This window comes from Theropithecus gelada, chromosome 2 (assembly GCF_003255815.1).
Source record: "Theropithecus gelada isolate Dixy chromosome 2, Tgel_1.0, whole genome shotgun sequence".
Taxonomy (NCBI): domain Eukaryota; kingdom Metazoa; phylum Chordata; class Mammalia; order Primates; family Cercopithecidae; genus Theropithecus; species Theropithecus gelada.
In genome coordinates, this window is record NC_037669.1 from 49,419,742 (window position 1) to 49,442,100 (window position 22,359).

At 40.5% G+C, this 22,359-nt stretch overlaps 1 protein-coding gene across 14 annotated transcripts in view; it reads right to left on the bottom strand.

Annotated features, from left to right (window-relative positions):
* Window positions 1-22,359, bottom strand: part of TMCC1 (transmembrane and coiled-coil domain family 1) — a 251,753-nt gene that overhangs the window by 55,126 nt on the left and 174,268 nt on the right. The gene's annotated exons all lie outside the window — the stretch shown is intronic.

Genomic DNA, 22,359 nt, shown 5'->3' on the forward strand with positions numbered 1-22,359 from the left:
CTCAAGCCACTGCTGCCTATGGAGTAGCTATTCTTTTATTCCTTTACTTTCTTAATAAACTTGCTTTCACTTCACGGATTCGCCTCAAACTCTTTCTTGCACAAGATGCAGGAACCCTCTCTTGGGGTCTGTATTGGGACCCCTTTCCAGGGTAACAGGAGGATTGCTTGAAGCCAGGAGTTCCAGATCAGGCTGGGCAACATAAGGAGAATCCATCTCTATAAAAACTAACAACAGCAAAAATTAGCAGGGTATGGTATGGGGCATGCCTGTAGTCCCAGCTACTTGGAGAAGCTTAAGGGAGAAAAACAGCTTGGGCCCAGCAGGTTGAGACTGCAACTGCACTCCAGCCTGGGAGACAGAGTGAAATCCTGTCCCTAAAACAAATGAAAAAAAACCAAAAAATCTTAGATATTACTTTATAAATAAGCTGTTCATTACTATTTTTTTTTCCACTGAGTATTTTCACACTTCTCATCATTGATGGAAGTTTATCTAATATACCCTTAGACAAAAACAAAACAGAACACAAATTTCATTAGAATCTAATTTATGGTCGGGTACTGTGGCTCATGCCTGTAATCCTAGCACTTTGGGAGGCTGAGGCAGGAGGATCACTTGAGCTCAGGAGTTCCAGACTACCTAGGAACATAGTGAGACCTTGTCTCTAATCTTTATTTATTTTTTTTTAAATCTAATATATGAAATAAATCTGCATATTGCTAAATAAATATAATCTAGGTAATAAAAACAACAAAAAAACCTATTAAGTTCAAAATCATCTCTGTCAAGAAAATATTTTTTCCTCAGTAATACAAACCTAATAATAGTCATCTTTATTGTGTTAAACAACAGCTGTTGAGTATTGGGAGATGCTGAATATTTCACAGGGAAATAGATTTTACCTTTCCAAAATTTCCGGGGAAAATGTGTCTTTTAAAAATCTTTTTTTTTTTTTTCCAAGATGGAGTCTCATTCTGTTGCCAGGCTGGAGTGCAATGGTGCAATCTTGGCGCACTGCAACCTCTACCTCCCGGGTTCAAGTGATTTTCCTGCCTCAGCCTCCTGAGTAGCTGGGATTACAGGCGCACGCCACCATGCCCAGCTAATTTTTGTATTTTTAGTAGAGATGGGGTTTCATCATGTTGGTCAGGCTGGTCTCGAACTCCTGACCTCGTGATCCGCCCGCCTCAGCCTCTCAAAGTGCTGGGATTACAGGCGTGACCCACCGCGCGTGGCCAAAAAAAATCTCTTTATTATACCACATTTTAACACTGTAAAAGCAGCTTTGATTATTAGCTCATGGCCCATACAACGGGATACCCTCCCCCATTATTCGGCAGCAAATCCTGGACAAAAGATGTTCTTAATAAAAGCCAATACTAGTTCCAGAGGCTTTCATATCATTAAAGTCTACCTCTACTGTCAGATGTCATCAATATGACTTTACTTTTTGGATAAAATTCTTAATGCTCTAATGCTCTCCTTACTTCTCTTTCCACTCTATTTTATTCATGAAGGATCCAGTGGGGAAAACTGTCCAAAGGCCAGGGAATTTTATCTGTTCCCACAGACTGGCTTTCTTGATGCTGATGTCTGACAACTGAGTGAATAAGTTTTTCCGAAAGTGGCAAAAGACAGGAAAATAGAAGTTGAGTCAAGGAAAAAAGATAAATCTAATAATCAATTAACATCTGTAGTCACTTAAAACAGAGAACAGATCTACAAAGAAGGCATTAAGGATAAAATGGGGCAAATCAGTTGGCTGTGCGTTACTCAAGGAGTCTCTTCTGTTCTCTTTCACCTGGCAACCACTTCAGCTAGAAAGTACCTAATTGCATTAACCTCCTGCTGGGATTCAGTAAGACGTAGATTTTGTTTGACTTCAGTAGCTCTCTTTATGTAAAAGCGAATCCCCATAACCAGCCAGTGGGTGGAGGAACGGAAAAATGACAAAAGCAAGGAAATGGAAAGAAGTTTAAAATCTTTTGAAATTACTGCGGTCATATGAATATATAAATAAGGTAAGTACTTTACTTCATTGCTTAGAACCAATTAGTTCAGAAAGGAGGGCAAGAGAGGCTTTTGCTTAGTGTCAGAATTATGAAATTTCAGCAAAGAATACAGGCACTGACCTTTAGACACTAAATTATGTCTTGCTTTCCAAGAAATACAGTAAGCAACAAAGACTGCTTATTTAGGCACTGCCTACCTCAATGGAATCATATACCACAATGTCATGTACCACCCATGGGACTCAAAGGTGCTGCAGGGAACTGTTTTGAAATTACAAAACATCATATAAAGCCATGGTAATACCACCTCCAGACTCAAAGATGGGCCAGGTAATTTCCAAGTACTACCTACAAAGCAACTGGACAGGCACACCAAAACTTATTTCATAAAATAAAATGATTCACCTGATTCTTGTTTTTAAAAAATAGAAAAGGCCGGGCGCGGTGGCTCAAGCCTGTAATCCCAGCACTTTGGGAGGCCGAGACGGGCGGATCACGAGGTCAGGAGATCGAGACCATCCTGGCTGACACGGTGAAACCCCGTCTCTACTAAAAAATACAAAAAATTAGCCGGGCGAGGTGGCGGGCGCCTGTAGTCCCAGCTACTCGGGAGGCTGAGGCAGGAGAATGGCGGGAACCCGGGGGGTGGAGCTTGCAGTGAGCTGAGATCCGGCCACTGCACTCCAGCCTGGGCGGTAGAGCCAGACTCTGTCTCAAAAAAAAAAAAAAAAAAATGCTGTTTACCATAGTGAAGAGCTATTTCAGGTTGAATGCCATGAATGTCAGAGGTACATAAACCATTTCTTGAAATCCTTACTTGATAGCTCTTTTATCATTTCCAAATCCCAGGTGAACAACATACCAAGTATGTTGTTTCGGTTATGAAAAACATTTTCTATATTATCAGAAAATATGAAGATTTTTTAAAAAAGAAAAATGGCATTTGATGGGCTATTTCAAGTCCATGTAAAAACAAGGATTTGAGGCGGGAGGATCACTGGAGATCAGGAGTTCAACACCTGCCTGGCTAACATGGTGAAACCCCATCTCCACTAAAAATACAAATATTAGCGGGGCGTGGTGGTGTGCACCTGTAATCCCAGATACTTGGAAGGCTGAGGCAGGAGAATCGCTTGAACCCGGGAGGTTGAGGCTGCAGTGGACCGAGACTGCACCACTGCACTCCAGCCTAAGCAACAGAGTGAGACTTTGTCTCAAAAAAAAATAAAGTAAAAACCATGAGGATTTATCTCAATTTGTTCTTTTCACAGTATTACTAGTCATAGATGGCTTGGGAGAGGGGATAAACCCACATACAAAAACCCACATACAAAGGCTCGTTCTTTGTTACTTAATTTTCCATTAAACTACATAGAGCTTGTGGTTCCAAAATTTGTTTAAGAATAGCCATCTGACTCGAAGAGATGTAACTAAGAAAGAACAGGAAGGTGAAAACAGATATGATAGATAGTAACTGGCTACTTATGGAAATGCAACTCTTTCCAAGCTTCTTAAAATTTAACAAAAAGCAACCAAATGGCCAATTTCTCATTCCTACACCTTTTCTCTTAAGATACAACTACAACTACAGTATTCTACTGTTTGACATCATTAAGCTCAGACAACAGGCCTTATAAGTAAGTACAGTAAGATGGGGTTGGGAGAGTGCTAGTCTGCATAAGAGACAGACTTGAGTCATCATTGCTCTGCCAATCATCAGCTGTGGGACTTGTATGATTTATGGGGCTTAAAATGAATAAAGATTTAGTACCTAATAAATAGGAATTGAATTTGCAAGGTTGAGGCTGGAGATGAAAAACTAGAGAAAGCATAACTACGACAGCTGAAGAGACAAGAAGAATTGCCAAAGGATAGTGAAATATGTATAATATTTGGCTATTAACATCAGTATACAGCATATACTTAAAAATACTGTTGAATGAGTGAATGAATAAATGAGCAGGAGAATTTGGGGGATTAGCTGAAGTTTAGGGTAAAGAAAATGATAAAGAAATTTTACTCCGCTATAGAGTAGATGATCTCTCATAGTTGATATTAATTTGCCTTTCATTTCTTCCTAAGACATTATGTTTTAAGGCATTTTGCCTTCTTTGGTAGTTTTAACTTGAGAGGTCAAAGGCTTAAAGAAGAGATGTGAGACCAGAGGAGAGATTACTAAAACATAATAGGGAGAAGTAGAGTAATGGCAGAAGAAATGTAAATGAAAAAGCTTAGCAGTACTTCTGAAGGAGAAACCAGTAGGATTTGTTGACTGTACACTGGAGATGGAGAAGAATGAATGAAAGATAAGGCCTATGTTTCCATCCTAAGAGAATGATGATGCAATTCAAACAGGGAAGATGAAAAACAGCTTTGTTCTGGGAAAGAAAATTATGATTTCAAATTTAGATATTTTGAACTGCAGTAATGGGAAAACAGTCACTTAAAAATGATTGGAAAGAAAGAAGCTGGAATCTTGATCCAAAGAAGAGGATCTTCTAGAGACAGTTCTATAACCTGGTATCAATACCTAACATAAGATGACAAATATGAAGCCATATACAGTATTCACATGCTCTTTGGCCCAGTGCTTGTGTCTACATCAGATGGGATAAGCATTTTTTATTTGTTTATTTTTTGAGACAGAGTCTCATTCTATTGCCCAGGCTGGAGTGCAGTGGTGCGATCTTGGCTCACTGCAACCTCCGCCTCCCAGGTTAAGTGATTCTCCTGCCTCAGCCTCCTGAGTAGCTGGGATTACAGGCATAGGCCACCGTGCATGACTAATTTTTGCATTTTTAGTAGAGATGGAGTTTCACCATGTTGGCCAGGCTGGTCTTGAACTTTTGACCTCAAGTGATCCACCCACCTCAGCCTCCCAAAGTATTGGGATACAGGCGTGAGCCACTGCGCCTGGCGGAAACACTTTTTTATTTTTTATTTTTATTTTTTGAGATAGAGTCTTGCTCTGTCCCCCAAACTGGAGTGCAGTGCACGATCTCAACTCACTGCAACCTCTGTCTTCTGGGTTCTCAAGTGATTCTCCTGCCTCAGCCTCCTGAGTAGCTGGGACTACAGACGTGCACCACCATGCCCTGCTAATTTTTGTATTTTTAGTGGAGACAGGGTTTCACCATGTTGGCCAGGCTGGTCTTGAACTCTTGACCTCAGGTGATCCTCCCACCTCAGTCTCTCTAAGTGCTGGGATTACAGGTGTGAGCCACTGCTCCTGGCTTGAAACACTTTATTAAAAAATCAAAAATATAACAATAAAGTGACTCACTCCAAAAAGGAAGAGAAGAAACCCTGTGCTGAGCTTTCTGTACTTCATCTGAGTACAGACTTCCTACTAGCATTCAAGTGGATACATTAACACAGGAAACCCCGAAACTTTTAAAAGTGAAATTAGGACCAATGGCCACAGTTCAACCATCTATTTAATGTCAACAATGATTGAAATTGTTCATAAAATAAGTCTTCCTAAAGCCTATATAAGACAAAGTCATTTCCTTATTTTGATTTCATTTATTTCATTATTTTTTGAGACAAGGTCTTGCACTGTTGCACAGGCTGGAGTGCAGTGGCTATTCACAGGTGTGATCATAGCTCACTGCAGCCTCAAATTCCTGGGCTCAAGCAATCCTCCTGCCTCAGCCTCTTGAGTGGCTGGGATTACTGGCACAAGACACCACACCTAGCAAGACAAAATCATTTTTAACTTGAGGGAAAAAAAAAAAGGCAGCATTTGGGAAGGAGAGATATGAATGACTGGGCAGAGTAGAAATAGGGCAAAATCAGATTTAGAAGTTGGTGATGAAAAAATCTCTCTCATATACTGTTACCATCTGTTTACATCTCAGCTCCCCTACTAGACAGTGAACTCCTTCAGGGAGCTCATGGCCCTATATTCACTTCTAGTTCTCCAGTAAGAGGTGGACAGTATGGGCTCAATAAATATCTGTTGAATGAATCAGTAAGAAATAAAAGCACAAATCATATCACTTCAAATACATGCTTATATTAAAAAGTGGAGATATATTTTAAAAATTCAAAATCCCAAATGAGAATACAAAGGGACCTTAAAAGATGGTCTACCCATGGTTAAATTTATTAGAAATGTCAAAGGGGAAAAAAATCATTCAAAATTAAAATTAGGAGACAAATTTAAGACGAAGAAACAATAAATGTAGAAGACCTCTGTTTTCAAGCCATTATTTAGAAAATCAATATGGAATAGTCTCTAGTTTGCTACTGACTTTGGCAGTCACTTGGGAAATAAACATTGTCCATCTTTCCATGAATATATTCCAACAAAATTACTTTTACTTTCTTATAATTTGATTAAAATTTTATTTGCAAAACATTTTAAAGTTAAAGTTGGTCAGATGCGGGGGCTCATGCTTGTAATGCCGGCACTTTGGGAGGCCGAGATGGGTGGATCATGAGGTCAGGAGATCGAGACCATCCTGGCTAACATGGTGAAACCCTGTCTCTACTAAAAATACAAAAATTAGCCGGGCATGGTGGCACGTGCCTGTAATCCCAGCTACTTGGGAGGCTGAGGCAGGAGAATTGCTTGAACCCAGGAGACGGAGGTTGCAGCGAGTCAAGATCACACCACTGCACTCCAGCCTGGCGACAGAGCAAGACTCAGCCTCAAAAAAAAAAAAAGTTACAATTGAGACAACTGCTAAGGCTTTATAGGATATTAAAGAATTTGTAAAGCACTAATGTAGAGGATGAGGAAAAAAAAAAAGTCCTAATTAAAACTACTAGTAATTTAGTGCTTTGTCTTGCACATTGAGAGGAAAATTTTAGTGAGACAAAACTGTTCATGATTAATTGGTAACAAATGTTCTTTAGTATCTTTTTATAAATAAAACAAACATTGGGATATCATTAGGAATTTCATTCATTCTTTCCAACTATTAGGAGATTTGTTTCCTCTTGGGGTGTTTTATGTTGTAATTATATTAACATTTCTGATATAATATTCTAATATAGGGTAATATTAATGCTTCTTTCCTTGAATTTTAATTTCAAAGATTTTAATTTCAAAGAATGCCTACGACATCCTAATTCTTAAAATGCACTGCAGTGTAACAAAAGCTTTGTCTGATTTAGATTAAAATCTAAGATTCTTTTTGTATCTAACTCAGATGCATGTAGCTTGCATCCTGTTTGCTTTTTCTTTAACTGAAAACGGTGTTAAAAATAATTGCTCTTTCCATAAATCACATAAATGTGGTACAGCTGAATCACATAATGTGATGACCTCTGCTTTTCATTTAATATCTCTAGATTCCAACTCTGTTGCTCAAAATTTTAATTATTCTTTTCAGCTGCTTGACATCTTCAACTGACTAAGCATGTCAATATTTTTAGCCAAGGAATTAACGAAGAGGTTGAACTAGACAGGGAGTATCCTGAAGCAAGCCATTAGAGACCTTGTTCCAGGCTGACATTTACTAAATTAGTAATCTTCACTCATTCATTCACTTATTCAGTTACAAATAATAAGTTATTACTTTCCCCCAAAGATATCACAAAAGTCTCAGTTAAATGACTGCTGAAATCCAGCATACCCTGTCTTCAGAGCATCTCTAATCTACTAGTAATCTTATCAAAAAAGGAAATGGGTTTAATCTTGGATAATTTAAATTTAGAAAATCTGTTTAATATCCTAGTAATTAGGGTTTCCTTTATAAAGTACTTATTTATGTACTCTTAACCACTGGTCTTTTTTTTTTTTTTTTTTTGAGACGGAGTCTCGCTCTGCCGCCAGGCTGGAGTGCAGTGGCCGGATCTCTGCTCACTGCAAGCTCCGCCTCCCAGGTTCAGGCCATTCTCCTGCCTCAGCCTCCCGAGTAGCTGGGACTACAGGCGCCCGCCATGTCGCCCGGCTAGTTTTTTTGTATTTTTTAGTAGAGACGGGGTTTCACCATGTTAGCCAGGATGGTCTCGATCTCCCGACCTCGTGATCCGCCCGTCTCGGCCTCCCAAAGTGCTGGGATTACAGGCTTGAGCCACCGCGCCCGGCCAACCACTGGTCTTTACTGGTAATAACTAAGTGCTAAGATGGCTGAAATTTGTCTATTTTTCAAATAATATACTCAGAAAATACCTTTGCACATCTAATTTTAAGATTAAATAACTAAACTTAAGCATTACAGTTTTACCTTAAGACTCGTGGTGTTTTAAGAAACTTTAGATCGTCCGGGTGTACTGGCTCACGCCTGCAACCCTAGCACTTTGGAAGGCTGAGGTGGGCAGACTGCTTGAGCCCAGGAGTTCAAGACCAGCCTGGGCAACATGGTGAGACCCCATCTCTACAAAAAATTAAAATAAAAAAATTAGCTGGGCACGGCATGGGGGGCTTGTATGCCTACAGTTGCAGCTACTTGGGAGGCTGAGGTGGGAGGATCACCTGAACCTAGGAGGCCCAGGTTGTGATGAGCTGAGATTGTGCCACTGTACTCCAGCCTGGGTGACAGAGTGAGACCTGCCTCAAAAAAAAAAAAAAAAAAAAAAGAAAGAGAGAGAAACTTTAGATCATCAAGGCTAACACCATTTACTTTTCTTTGGTTAGTCTATGATCCTGAGTTCCAAGTTTTTTGTTGATACATAATAAAAATTTATTTTACACCATAAATCTATACTAGTCAGGTAAAATAAAAATAAAAATAACTAGAGATGACGAACATTCTGTTTAGATACCATCTGAAGTGTCAATGAGTATGTACTGACTTCTACTTGTATTTTTGGGCTTCAGGCTCTTTATCCTCAGAAGACTGATACTCTCAAGTGGGAGGACAAAGTAGCATAAGAACAATAATGCACACTGATAATGGCACAGAGTCAGAGTTGAGGACAATGTCTTTGTAGCAATAGGCTTTCATAGTGACCAAAATTCCCAGTGGATATTAAAAAACTGTGTAAGTGGCAGGCGCGGTGGCTCACACCTGTAATCCCAGCACTTTAGGGGGCCGAGGCAGGCGGATCACAAGGTCAGGAAATGGAGACCATCCTGGCTAATATGGTGAAACTCTGTCTCTAATAAAAATGCAAAAACTTAGCTGGGCATGGTGGCACGCACCTGTAGTTCCAGCTACTCAGGAGGCTGAGGCAGGAGAATCACTTGAACCTAGGAGGTGGAGGTTGTGGTGGGCCGAGATCGCGCCACTGCTCTCCAGCCTGGGTGACAGAGCGAGACTCCAAGACTCCATCTCAAAACAAACAAACAAAAACTGTGTAAGTACTAAAAAGATCTGCTTCCAGGTTAAAGGTCTCTGCTTTTGAACTATCTTGTGAGGTTTGTAAGGCAGCAATTATTCCTTTTTATTTTTCCAAATTTTTAAGTTTTTTGAGATGGGGGAATGGGGACGGTCTCATTATGTTGGCCAGGCTAGTCTTGAACTCCTGGGTTCAAGTGATTCTGCCTCGGACTCCCAAGTACCTGGGACTACAGGCACAAGCAAGGGTGCCCAGCTATCATTCATTTTAAATACGAGGAATGTGAGGCTCATGAGAAGTTAGAATTATTTAAAGACTGAGGACTAGTGAGAAGTTAAGCTAAATTGGGAGCTCAGATATTCTAAATCCAAGTTCACGGTTTTTATGACTATTCTAAGTCTTCTCCCATGGCCAATCCTAAGTGGTCAGTCAACAGTAACAACAAATTCTCAGCCTGTTTATGCTAAATACGAAAAACAACTCTACTTAAAAGTAACAGGCTTTACAGAGGCACCAATTATATATAGGTCAGCAACTACAGAAAGAAGATATTGAATCTAATGAGAAACTCTCTCTGTAAAAGACACTAAGCCCAGGATATTTGTGGCGCAAGTCTTTCTCCCACCAAAATTTCAAGAAATGTATATTCTCAGCCATGTTCCATTTTATTTTATTTTTTTTGAGATGGAGTCTTGCTCTGCTGCCCAGGCTGGAGTGCAGTGGCACAATCTCAGGTCACTGCAACCTCCGCCTCCCAGTTCAAGTGATTCTCCTGGCTCAGCCTCCAGAGTAGCTGGGATTACGGGTATCTGTCAGCACGCCCGGCTAATTTTTGTATTTTTAGTACAGACAAGGTTTTACCATGTTCGCCAGGCTGGTCTTGAACTCCTGACCTCCGGCGATCCACCCACCTCAGCCTCCCAAAGTGCTAGGATTACAGGTGTGAGCTACTGCACCAAATCATGTTCAATTTTATATCTATGCTTAGTTTCATGAATGCAGACTGATGCACTCCAGAATCACTTGCTGCTTAATAAGCATTCAGTCTATGCCCAAAATTTAATTCTCATGTTTGTAAGAAACTAATCAGTTTTGACAGATACAGTCTATGTGAACATCATTATTTAAAAGTATACATATACATCATATGGTAACACCAATTTCACTATAAATTTGTATTAATTTCAAATTACAACTTACTAATTAGTACAACCAGAGATTAATATCGTGTAATAAGATATGCTCTCCCACTTGACAGATTTTTTCTGTAAAATGATATGCAAATTAATAATTTACATATGAAATAATACATATTACATTGGACTTAAAAAGAGTCATTTAAAGAAATCCGAGGCCATGTGCAGTGGCTCACGCCTGTAATCCCAGCACTTTGGAAGGCTGAGGTGAGTGGATCACTACAGGTCAGGAGTTTGAGACCAGCCTGGCCAACATGTTGAAACTCTAACTCTACTAAAAAATAACAACAATAATAAATTAGGCCAGGCATGGTGGCTCATGCCTGTAATCCCAGCACTTTGGGAGGCTGAGGCAGGTGGATCACGAGGTCAGGAGTTCGAGACCAGATTGACCAACATGGTGAAACCCCATCTCTACTAAAAAAATACAAAAATCAGCTGGGCATGGTGGCACACATCTGTAATCCCAGCTACTCAGGAGGCTGAGGCAGGAGAATTGCTTGAATCCAGGAGGCAGAGGTTACAGTGAGCCGAGATGGTGCCACTGCACTCCAGCCTGGGCGACAGAGCAAGACTTTGTCTCAAAAAAAAAAAAAAATTAGTCAGGTGTGGTGGCGGACACCTGTAATTCCAGCTACTCAAGAGGCTGAGGCAGGAGAATCACTTGAATCTGGGAGGCGAAGGTTGCAGTGAGTCAAGATCACAACACTGCACTCCAGGCTGGGCAACACAGCGAGACACTTTCTCAAAATAAACAAATAAATAAAGGAATCCTAGACTGAATGCATTTGATAACAAACAATCACTCTACCCAAAGTTATAAGGCTTTTGTTTAAATTTGGATTTTCCAATACACGAGCTGTTCCAGTTTTTTTTTTTTTTCTTTTTTTTGAGACGGAGTCTCGCTCTGTCACCCAGGCTGGAGTGCAGTGGCCGGATCGCAGCTCACTGCAAGCTCCGCCTCCCAGGTTTACGCCATTCTCCTGCCTCAGCCTCCCGAGTAGCTGGGACTGCAGGCGCCCGCCACCTCGCCCGGCTAGTTTTTTTGTATTTTTTAGTAGAGACGGGGTTTCACCGGGTTAGCCAGGATGGTCTCGATCTCCTGACCTTGTGATCCGCCCATCTCGGCCTCCCAAAGTGCTGGGATTACAGGCTTGAGCCACCGCGCCCGGCGAGCTGTTCCAGTTTATGCAAAATCCCTCATTTACTGTCTGTAGAGTTTGTAATTTAGGAATTATAATCAGATAAGAAATTGCTTTTTAAATCAAATATAACTGACTACAAATGAGTAATGCATGAGAAGTTTAAGACACAAGTCTCTTTCTGAAAGAAAATATTATTTTATTATTATTTTTTTTGAGACAGGGTCTTGCTTTGTTGCCCAGGCTGAAGTGCAGTGGCACAATCACCACTCATTGTAGCCTCGACCCTCTGGGCTCAAGCAATCCTCCCACTTCAGCCTCCCGAGGAGCTGGAACTACAGGCACATACTACCACGCCCAGCTAATTTTTAAAAATTTTTTGTAGAGACAGGGTCTCACTCTGTGGCCCAGGCTGGTCTTGAACTTCTGGGCTCAAGTGATCTTTCCGCCTTGGCCTCCCACAATGCTGGGGTTACAGGTGTGAGCCACCATGCCTGGCCATTTTATTTTAAAAATCAATCTTTATATGTCTGTATAGGTATCATCTGAGTATTGTGAAATCTAAAAATCTTGAGAGGTTATCTCAAAACATTCTTGTTTTATAGATGAGAAATAAAACCTCTGGCAGGTTAACTGAACATATGTAATTGTTCTGTAATTGTGTAGGACTGAAACTAGAGCTTCTCGAGGCTCAACTCTCTCCAATATTAATCTTCATTTAAGGGACAACTGAAGGCTGGGCATGGTGGCTCATGCCTGTAATCCTAGTACTTTTGGCAGGGGCGGGGGAGGCGCCAAGGCAGGAGGATTGCTTGAGCCCAGGAGTTTGAGAGCAGACCAGGCAACATAGTGAGACCCTGACTCTACAAAAAATAAAAAAATTAGCTAGGTGTAGCAGTGCACACCTGCTATCCCAGCTACTCAGGAGGCCAAGGCAGGAGGATGGCTTGAGCTCAGGAGAAGGAGGCTGTAGTGAGCAGTGATCATGCTACTGCACTTTAGCCTGGGCTTTTTTCATCCACCCAACTCTAAACTCATAGGTAATCTGGCATATAATTAATTTAGTGGATAACAGTATTGAGTCAAATGATGCCAGCAATTTGCCACCTCTTGCACTAGAGAAAACATAAGATTAACAGGCAAAAACTGGAACTGTTTCATTAAATGACCTGTGACATTTGGTAAAATATGTATGATAAAACATATAAATGATAAATGTAAATGCAATGATATAAAATGGAAAGGCAGCATTCGTTTAGGAAATATGTGATAAAAGTTCTGTCTTCCTCTGCTGCTCTCTCAAATTTTGTGACCTGGTTCTATTCTTCAAAGATGAAAATGGAGGCACAATAGCACAAGCCTGTAATCCCAGATACTTGGGAGACTGGAGGAGAATAGCTTGAGCCAGGAGTTCAAGGCTGTAGTGCACTATGATTGTGCCTGTAAATAGCCACTGACAACACAGTGAGACCCCCATCTCAAAAAAAAAAAAAAAAAAAAAAAAAGAAAAAAGAAAAAAAAGAAAAGAAAATGGAGTTTTTAGAAATTAAAAGAATTATCTGGAGATGCAGTGATGCAGTTACAGTAAGCTTCTTCTAGACCACCTACTTCCCCCATTTCATTCTCACATATCAATCCTTAACAGTCCTTACTTCTTAAAGATTTGTTTTTAATTAACAGATCCCTACTGTTGCCCATTATGTTCCTAATACCTCTTGCGTGAGAATCATCTCAGAGTACTCGATCTTTCATTCTGAACACCTCATCTCTAGTGACAACTATTAACAGAATAAATGAAAAGCCTCTGTTTCTAGGGGGAAAAAAAAAACTTATTATAAACCCAACTGATAATTGTAAAACATGACAATATGGGATACAGTTCTTCAATAAGGAAGAAAGCGGAATCACCTTTGGGAGGAGAGGGGGTGAGGGAACGTCAAAGGTATTTGTCATTAAACTTCAACTGGGCACCAAAACAAATTCTTTCCATTTTAAAATTACAAACATATTTGTATATATCTTGGTGAACTTCTTTGGGTATAGTGATAGTGTAAATTCCTAGCAGTATATCAGAGGGTATATATTTTGCACTTTGATAGAGATTACACATTGCTTTCCTGAAAGACTGCAACAGTTTACACTACCGCCAACAGTGTAGGTGAATGACTGTGCCAGCTCCAGGTATCAAACTTTTGTATTTTGATTAATCTGATAATTAAAATGAGATCTTATTTTCACTTATCATTTGTATTTTTTTGATTATGGGTAAACTTGACCACCTGGAAACTGGAACTTTTAACTGGACAATAAGGAATGCCAATATAAAGGTAGGCTCATTTGGTATATAATATGACAACCATACATACATATGTAACAACCATACATATTCCCTTTTCTGTTAGAACTTTTGGAGCCCAGAAAAGATCTTTTCCCTGAAGTTGCAATCAGGGTGTAATGAAAAACATACCTAGATTTTTCAAACAGTTAACGTGCATGAGGCACCAATGAGGATAAAAAAGTCAACTTTAATTAGGCTTCTACACTCCTTGGAAATGATTCCCTATAAACTTTTCTTCACAAGTTTCCACTGAACATAAAATACATTCTTCCACCCATGTATCAATCTAAACAGTCTGTATTCTCCACATATCCTTAGACTTCAAACAACCAGTTCACATTTCATTAAGAGGAAATGAGAATTAAACGACACACTGTAATCCTATTTCCTGGGTTTACCAGAGCTCAAAATTTTCCATTTTACTTATGTGAAAAATAATACTGGATGGCTCAGCAAACTGATTTTAAATCAGAGATAGGGTCCTAAGTATATGTGCCCAGTAGAGGACTCCCTGTATTCTAGGTATTGAAGATGCACACATGCAGTTGACACATACACATCCACCCTCCCACTCTTCCTTTTTTTCCTCACTGTTACACAGGAGCTAGGACTACAAACATGAAGATGACAATTACAGTAACAGAAAGTATCTCTGAAGTTCTTTGTCTTTTCTGAAGACAAATGTTTTCCTTTCTATATCCAACCCTGTCCCCATCCTACCTTAGAATGCACTCTCTGGCCAGGCGTGGTGGCTCATGCCTGTAATGCCACACTTTGGGAGGCCGAGGCAGGGGGATCATGAGGTCAGGTGTTCAAGACCAGCCTGGCCAACATGGCAAAACCCCATCTCTACTAAAAACACACACAAAAATTGGCTGGGTGTGGTGGTGTGTGCCTTTAGTCCCAGCTACTCGGGAGGCTGAGGCAGGAGAATCACTTGAACCTGGGAGGCAGAGGTTGCAGTGAGCCAAGATTGCAACATTGCACTCTAGCCTGGGCAACAGAAAACAAACAAACAAACAAACAAACTTATCTGCTCTGTGCTTGAAGTGAAACGTACATAAATTAAGTCCAAATAAGTCTACCTTTATATTGACATTCCTTATTTTCTCATTAAAAGTAACTTCCTTTTAGTTCTCTGTACTTCTAAATTGTCTAATTTTTATGGTATATATATATATTTTTTTACTTGACATTGTGAGTGTTTAAGTCTGACACTGTGTCTTATACATTCTTGAACTCCTTATAGCACCTACCATATTACTTTATACTGAGTGGCCAGTCACTGTTTCAGTCTTATATTAAATGAGTTTATATTTACAAAGTGTTTCTGTAACTGAATACCTCCATCTTTCTAAGAGACAGAATGAGTTATTTTAAAATTATTTTTTCTCTTTTCTCATTCCTCCTTTTCCCCTGTACCCCATTTCCCACTTAGCTCTTTAGAAATACAATTATAACCTGCTACCTCCTCTTCACCAGACATGTGCTTAGAAGCTCCAGAGTGGAACTCTCCCACCAGGAGATTGTCTCGAGAGACAACAGTCTATTTACAACAAAAAGTACACTGGCAATGAAACTCTCTCTGACCTAAAGAGTTTCAGCCACCTTTTTTTTTTTTTTTTTTTTTTTTTTTTTGAGATAGTGTTTTGCTTTTTGTTGCCCAGGCTGGAGTGCAATGGCACAATCTCAGCTCACTGTAACCTCTGCCTCCCGAGTTCAAGCGATTCTCCTGGCTCAGCCTCCTGAGTAGCTGGGATTTGTAGGCATGCACCACTATGCCCGGCTAATTTTTTTTTTTTTTTTTTTTTTTTGAGACGGAGTCTCGCTCTGTCACCCAGGCTAGAGTGCAGTGGCGCGATCTCGGCTCACTGCAAGCTCCACCTTCCAGGTTCACGCAATTCTGCCTCAGCCTCCCGAGCTGCTGGGACTACAGGTGCCTGCCACCATGCCTGACCTTTTTTTTTTTTGTATTTTTAGTAGAGACAGGGTTTCTCCATGTTGGGTCAGGCTGGTCTCAAACTCCCTACCTCAGGTAATCTGCCCGCCTCGGCCTCCCAAAGTGATGGGATTACAGGCATGAGCCACTGTGCCCGGCCTCAGCCACTTTTACAACTTAGTTCTGCCCATGAAGGTGCCAGTGATTGCCAGCTCAACTGCCCAGCAGATAAAGCACCCTCACCTGTTTGCTTTCTCCACTGCATGCCATTCTTGCCAAGCTCCCTTTTAAAAGCACCTGCTTTCTGCTCCAAAGCTGAAGTGGTACCCTTAAGGCAGGAGGCCTGTATTTCTTCCCCTAAGCTAGCTTTGGAATAACAAGTCACTCTCTTTATACCAGACCTCACAAGTCACTCTCTTTATATCGGACTCTACAAGTGGTGAGTGCCTGAACCTGTGTTTCAGTCACATTTCGAATAGTGTTGGCACATAACAAATGCTATTTATTAAATAAGAAACTGATAGATTTTTTCTAATGAATTTTCCCCTTCAGCATGTAAATCTTATTTCTCCCATCTTAAATAAACTTCTTGACTCCACTCCCTTCACCAGTTGCTTCCCCACTTCTCTTCTTCCTACTGTAGTGTAACTCATAAAGATTATTCAAACTCACTGTCTACAAATTACTTTTTCCCATTCACAAACCCACTCAACTGGCTTTTATCTCACTGGTCTACTAAAAAGTTTTTGTTGAGGTGACCAATCATCTCCAAATTACTACATCCAAAGAGAAGTTCTTAGCCCTCTTCTTACTGACCTATCAGCAGCATTTGATGTACTTGATGTTTCCTTTCTCCTACAAAGAATTTCCATACTTGGTTTTCCAGTACACCAAAAAATCTCTGGATTTTCCTCTTCTCTCATAGGCCAATCTTCTTCCTTTTCTTCTTCTCCCTAATCATATTTTCTGCCTAGAACTTTCTCCTTAGTATCCTATGACTCTAAGAGTCTCTAGACTCATAAATGCCACTTATCTATTCAACATTCCCACTTAGATGGCTGATGGACACCTGAAACTGAACTCCAGCTCTTTCCCACAAAACCTGCCCTCCAGCAGCATTTACATCTCAGTTAATGACAAATCTTCCAGCTGTTTAGGATAAAATCCTCAGTTACTGATTTCTTTCATACCTTACATCCAACCCGCCAGAAAATTCTGTTAGCATTGCCTTCAAAATTCATCTAAAATTCAACTACATCTTATAATCTTCACTTGTACTTTAGTCTAAACCATGATTATATATTGCCTGAGTTACTAAAATGGTCTCCCAATTGGTCTATCTTGCCCCCATATCTGTTCTTAATACTATAACCAGAATGATCCTTTAAAAACCTAAGTCAAATCACATCAGTCCTCTGCTTAAAATTCCTCAATGAATTCCTGTGATACTGTGAAATACACAGTTGACCCCTGAACAACAAAGGTCTGAACTACATGGATCCACTTACATATTTTTTCCAAAATATTTTAAAATATTTTGGAGATTTGCAACAATTTGGGAAAAAATGGCAAACTGCATAACCTAGAAATACCAAAAAATTAAAAGATGTGAATGAATGCATAAAACATATGCAGATGCTGTTTATTTTATCATTTAATACCATAAAGTATATACAAATCTGAAGTTAAATCTATCAAAATTTATACAAACACTTACATGGTGCCATTTGCAGTCAAGAGAAATGTAAACAAAGATGAAGTATTAAATCATAACAGCATAAACCGCATAAAATTAACTGTAGTATTTACTGTGCTACTGTAAAATTTTCACAGCCACCTCCAGTTGCTAGCAGTGAGTGAAATATTGCAAGTATCCGCTTAAAACGCATGTGACACTCACTAATCACCTGAGTCATCAGGTCCTCTCTCCAGTAAACTGCATATCTCAGTAAAAAGTGATCTCTTGGGGGTTTCTCTATTATTTTTCATTGTGTTTAGTACAATACTGTAAACCTTGAATAACACCATGAGATGCGTAAGAAGTGTGACTAGTGACACTGAAGTGCTCCCAAGAAGCAGAGAAAATGTCATGACATTACAAGAAAAAGTTGATTGCATGATACATACCATAGGTTGAGGTCTGCTGCTGCAGTTGCCTACCATTTCATACAGATTATTTGTCTTGTAAACATATGTAAATATAGTACTGTAAATGTATTTTCTCTTCTTTATGATTTTAATAACATTTTAAAATTAAAATAACATTTTCCTTATGATTTTCTTAACATTTTAATTTCTCTAGCTTACTGTACTGTGAGAATAGAGTATATAATACATATAACATATAAAATATGTGTTAATAACAGTTTATGTTATTAGTAAGGCTCTGCTAAGCAAGAGACTGTTAGTTAAGCTTTGGGGGAGTCAAAAGTTATACGCGGATCTTTGACTGTGTGTGAGGGTCTAGCACCCCTAATACCCACTTTGATCAAGAGTCAACTGTATTTGGTCTTCCTTTCCTTTTCCTGGCATAGAACTACTAAATTCCTTGGAATCTCCAAAGTGATGTGTCTTTTTGTATGCTAATAAGATGGCTGATGGTTGGCAGCTTCAGGATGAGGTTGGTCATCAGAAAGACCAAGGCATAATTAGAGAATTGGCACTTCAGCCCCACCCCCCAACCTCTGAGAGGGTAAAGGAAGGAAAGTGAAGGTTAAACTGATCACCAATGGCAAGCAATTTAATCAGTCACACTCACATAATGAAGTTTCCATAAAAACCCAAAGACAGAGTTAGGGCTTCTGGATAGCTGAACATGTGATGTTTCCTGGAGGGTAGGGGCTTAATGGAAGCACTGCATCCCTTCCCATATGCCTTGCCTATGCATCTTTTCATCTGCATCCTTTATAATAGGCCAGTATACATGTATTCTTGAATTCTGTAAGCCACTCTAGCAAATTAACTGAATGCAAGGAGGAGGCTGTGGAAACCCCAATTTACAGCCAGTTGGTCAGAAGTACAAGCAAAATAACCTGGGGTTTTCAATGGGCACTGGAAGTGGGATGCAGCCTTGTGGGACTCAGTCCTCACCTAGTGTGATCTAATACTATCTCTACGTAGACAGAGTCAGAATTGAATTGAATTAAAGGATACCCCGCTGGTGTCTGCTGCAGAATTGCTTGCTGGTGGGAAGAAATCCCCATAGACCTGGCATCAGAAGTGTGTTGTTGAGAGGACAGTGGGAGAAACTGAGTATGTTTTATCCACTCAATTTCCTTTACACTCAAATGGCCTTCAAAGGCGTATCTGATTTGTGGCCTTCTTTATGGTAGATTAATAGCCACATTCATCCAATCTCGTATACCCTTCCCTTTATAATCTGGCTTTCCCACTCCTATCAAGAGGTGGCTTCTGGTCAGGCACAGTGTCTCATGCCTGTAATCTCAACATTTTGGGAGGCCAAGGCAGGAGGATCACTTGAGCCCAGGAGTTTGAGACCAAGCCTCAGCAACGTGGTGAGACCCTATCTCTACAAAAAAAAAAAAAATAATAATAAAAATAATAAATAAATTAGCAGAGCGTGGTGGCACATTTTTGTGGTCCCAGCTACTCAGGAGGCTGAGCCAGGAGGACGGCTTGAGCCCAGGAGATCCAGGCTGCAGTGACCTGTGTTTGTGCCACTGCACTCTAGCCTGGACAAGAGTATGACCCTGTCTTAAAAAAGAAAGAAAGAAAAAAAAAAGTGGTGGAATGTATTTCTCCATCCAGTGAAATTGGGTTTGGTCATGGTCTTGCTTTGGCCAAGTGAAATATTAGCAAATGTGACACAAGCAGAGGCTTAAAAAGTATTTGTGCATTGGAGTTTGTCCTTTCTTGTTGCACTGAGATTTCCAGCACACTTTACATCTAAGTTATTGACAACCTCACCCTTGTAATAGCTATTCGGTCTAAAATCCTTGTAGCTTGTCTACATGGATGAGTGTTAAAAAGAAAAAATAAAACCTTGAGAGGCCCAGCCAACAGCCAGTACCTACTACCAGACACATGAGGAAGGGAGGCCATCTTAGACCATCCAGGTCCACCCGAGCCCCCAACAACTATAATGACAAGCCTACGAACCAAATAGTGCAGCCCAGCTCAAATGGCTGACTCAAAATTGTGAGCAAATAAAGGTTATATTAAGCTACTATTTTTATTATTTTTTAAAAGATAGTCTCACTCTGTCACCCAGGCTGCAGTGCAGTAGCCTGATCATAGCTCACTGCAGTCTCAAACTCTTGGGCTCAAGCAATTCTCTTACCCCAACCTCCTGAGCAGCTGGGACTACAGGCACACACCATCGTGACTGGCTAATTTTTTTTTTTTTTTTTTTAAAGACAGGCTCTCACTATGTTGCTCACGCTGGTCTTGAACTCCTGACCTCAAGTGATCTTCTTGCCTCAGCCTCCTGAGTACTTGGGATTACAGGTGCAAGCCACTCTGCCTGGCTAAGCCACTAAGTTTTAAGGTGGTTTGCTACACAGCAATAGATAACTGATACACTGTATTAAATCTTTCACACTCCCAATTCCTGCCACTCTTCCCTGTCTTAATTCTTGCTCCAGTCATACCAACTAACCTCTTTTTAATTCCTTGTAAACACTGTGAAAACTCCTGCAGTTATTCTGGCTGTACCCCCTGCCTGGAATGCTCATTCCTCAGCTGAATGGCTAACCTGCTCTCCTCTTTCAAGCCTTCCTTCAAATGTCTTGTTTTAAATGAAGCTTATGCTTACTGTTCTATTAAAAATGGCAGTCTACCCTCAATGTCCAGTACTTCCAATCCCTCTTACCCTGCTTTATTGTATTTATTTATTTAGAGAAAGGATCTGGCTCTGTCACCCAGGCTGGAGCACAGTGGTAATTTGGCTCACTACAACCTCCACCGCCCTACCCCACCCCCGGATTCAAGTGATCCTCCCACTTCAGCCTTCTAAGTAGCTGGGACCACAGAGTCAGCTACATTTTTTCTTCTGAAATCCTGCCTTCAAAACGTTCATTCTGTAATTTGGAATGAACTCTTCACAAAGTATGTGCAGGTCGGACGTGGTGGCTCACGCCTGTAATCCCAGCACTTTGGGAGGCGGACGCGGGCGGATCATGAGGCCAGGAGATTGGGACCATACTGGCTAACACTGTGAAACCTTGTCTCTACTAAAAATACACACACACACACACACACACACACACACACACACACACACACACACAGAGCCAAGCACGGTGGCGGGTGCCTGCAGTCCCAGCTACTCAGGAGGTTGAGGCAGAAGAATGGTGTGAACCCAGGAGGTGGAGCTTGCAGTGAGCCGAGATTGCGCCACTGCACTCCAGCCTGGGCGACAGAGCGAGACTTTGTCTCAAAAAAAGAAAACACCCCACAAAGCGTGTGCAATCTCAGGCAAGGAGGTCATGTACGAACCCCTATCTATAGCAATTTCATATATCTAAACGGTTACATTAAAAATTTTAGATACTAGGGGCAAGTACCTCATTTGTGAACACTTAAATCATTGTTTCAATGAGAATATTTTAGTTTACCAATCAATAAATAGTTCGGGTAAGAGAGAGACACAGGTAGGGAAGCAGGCAAATAGTTAAATCCAGGGGTCCCCAAATGCTGGGTCGCAGATCAGTACAGGTCAGTGGCCTGTTAGGAATCAGGCCACACAGAAGGAGGTGAGCAGCAAGCGAGTATTACCACCTGAGCTCCACCTCCTGTCAGATCAGTGGTGGCATCAGATTCTCATACGAGCACAAACCCTATTATGAACTGTGCTTGCGAGGGATCTAGGTTGCATGCTCCTTATGAGAATCTAACTAATGCCTGATGACCTGAGGTGAACAGTTTCATCCCCAAACCATCCCACTCCAACCTTCCCCACAGACACCCCGACCCCATCTGTGGAAAAACTCTTCCACAAAACCGGTTCCTGGTGCCAAAAAGGTTGGGGACTGCTGGTTTAATCTACACTCACTCACTCAGGTACTAACTATATTGTTTTTATCACACTCTCTCTACTCTTAAAAGTTAATGCAATCACCAAATAAAATCAATTAAAAATATTTAAATTATGTTTTATGCCCTCCCCCACCTCACTATCAATAACGGAAATAAAAGGAGTTAACTTCTCTTTTACTGTTAGTCTCCACCCACTATTCCTTTAGGGCTCTTCTATGAATGCTTTCCTTCTGATCACCCCATTCACCCTGGGATAGCATTCTTAATAAAATAGATAAGTAAACTGAACTTTTATAACCTCAGAACAAACACAGATGTGTCAGGGGTTTTGAATCCAAGATATATAACAAACAACAGAAAAAGGTACAGACCGGAGGCACAAATCTGTTTAAAAAGTTGGCATTTAAATTATCAACCATAAGGCATAAGAGGGTAATTCAATATTAAACTTCAGAGTGAAAAATCTGTTTGGATCTTAAATCCAACTGCTCAATAGCAA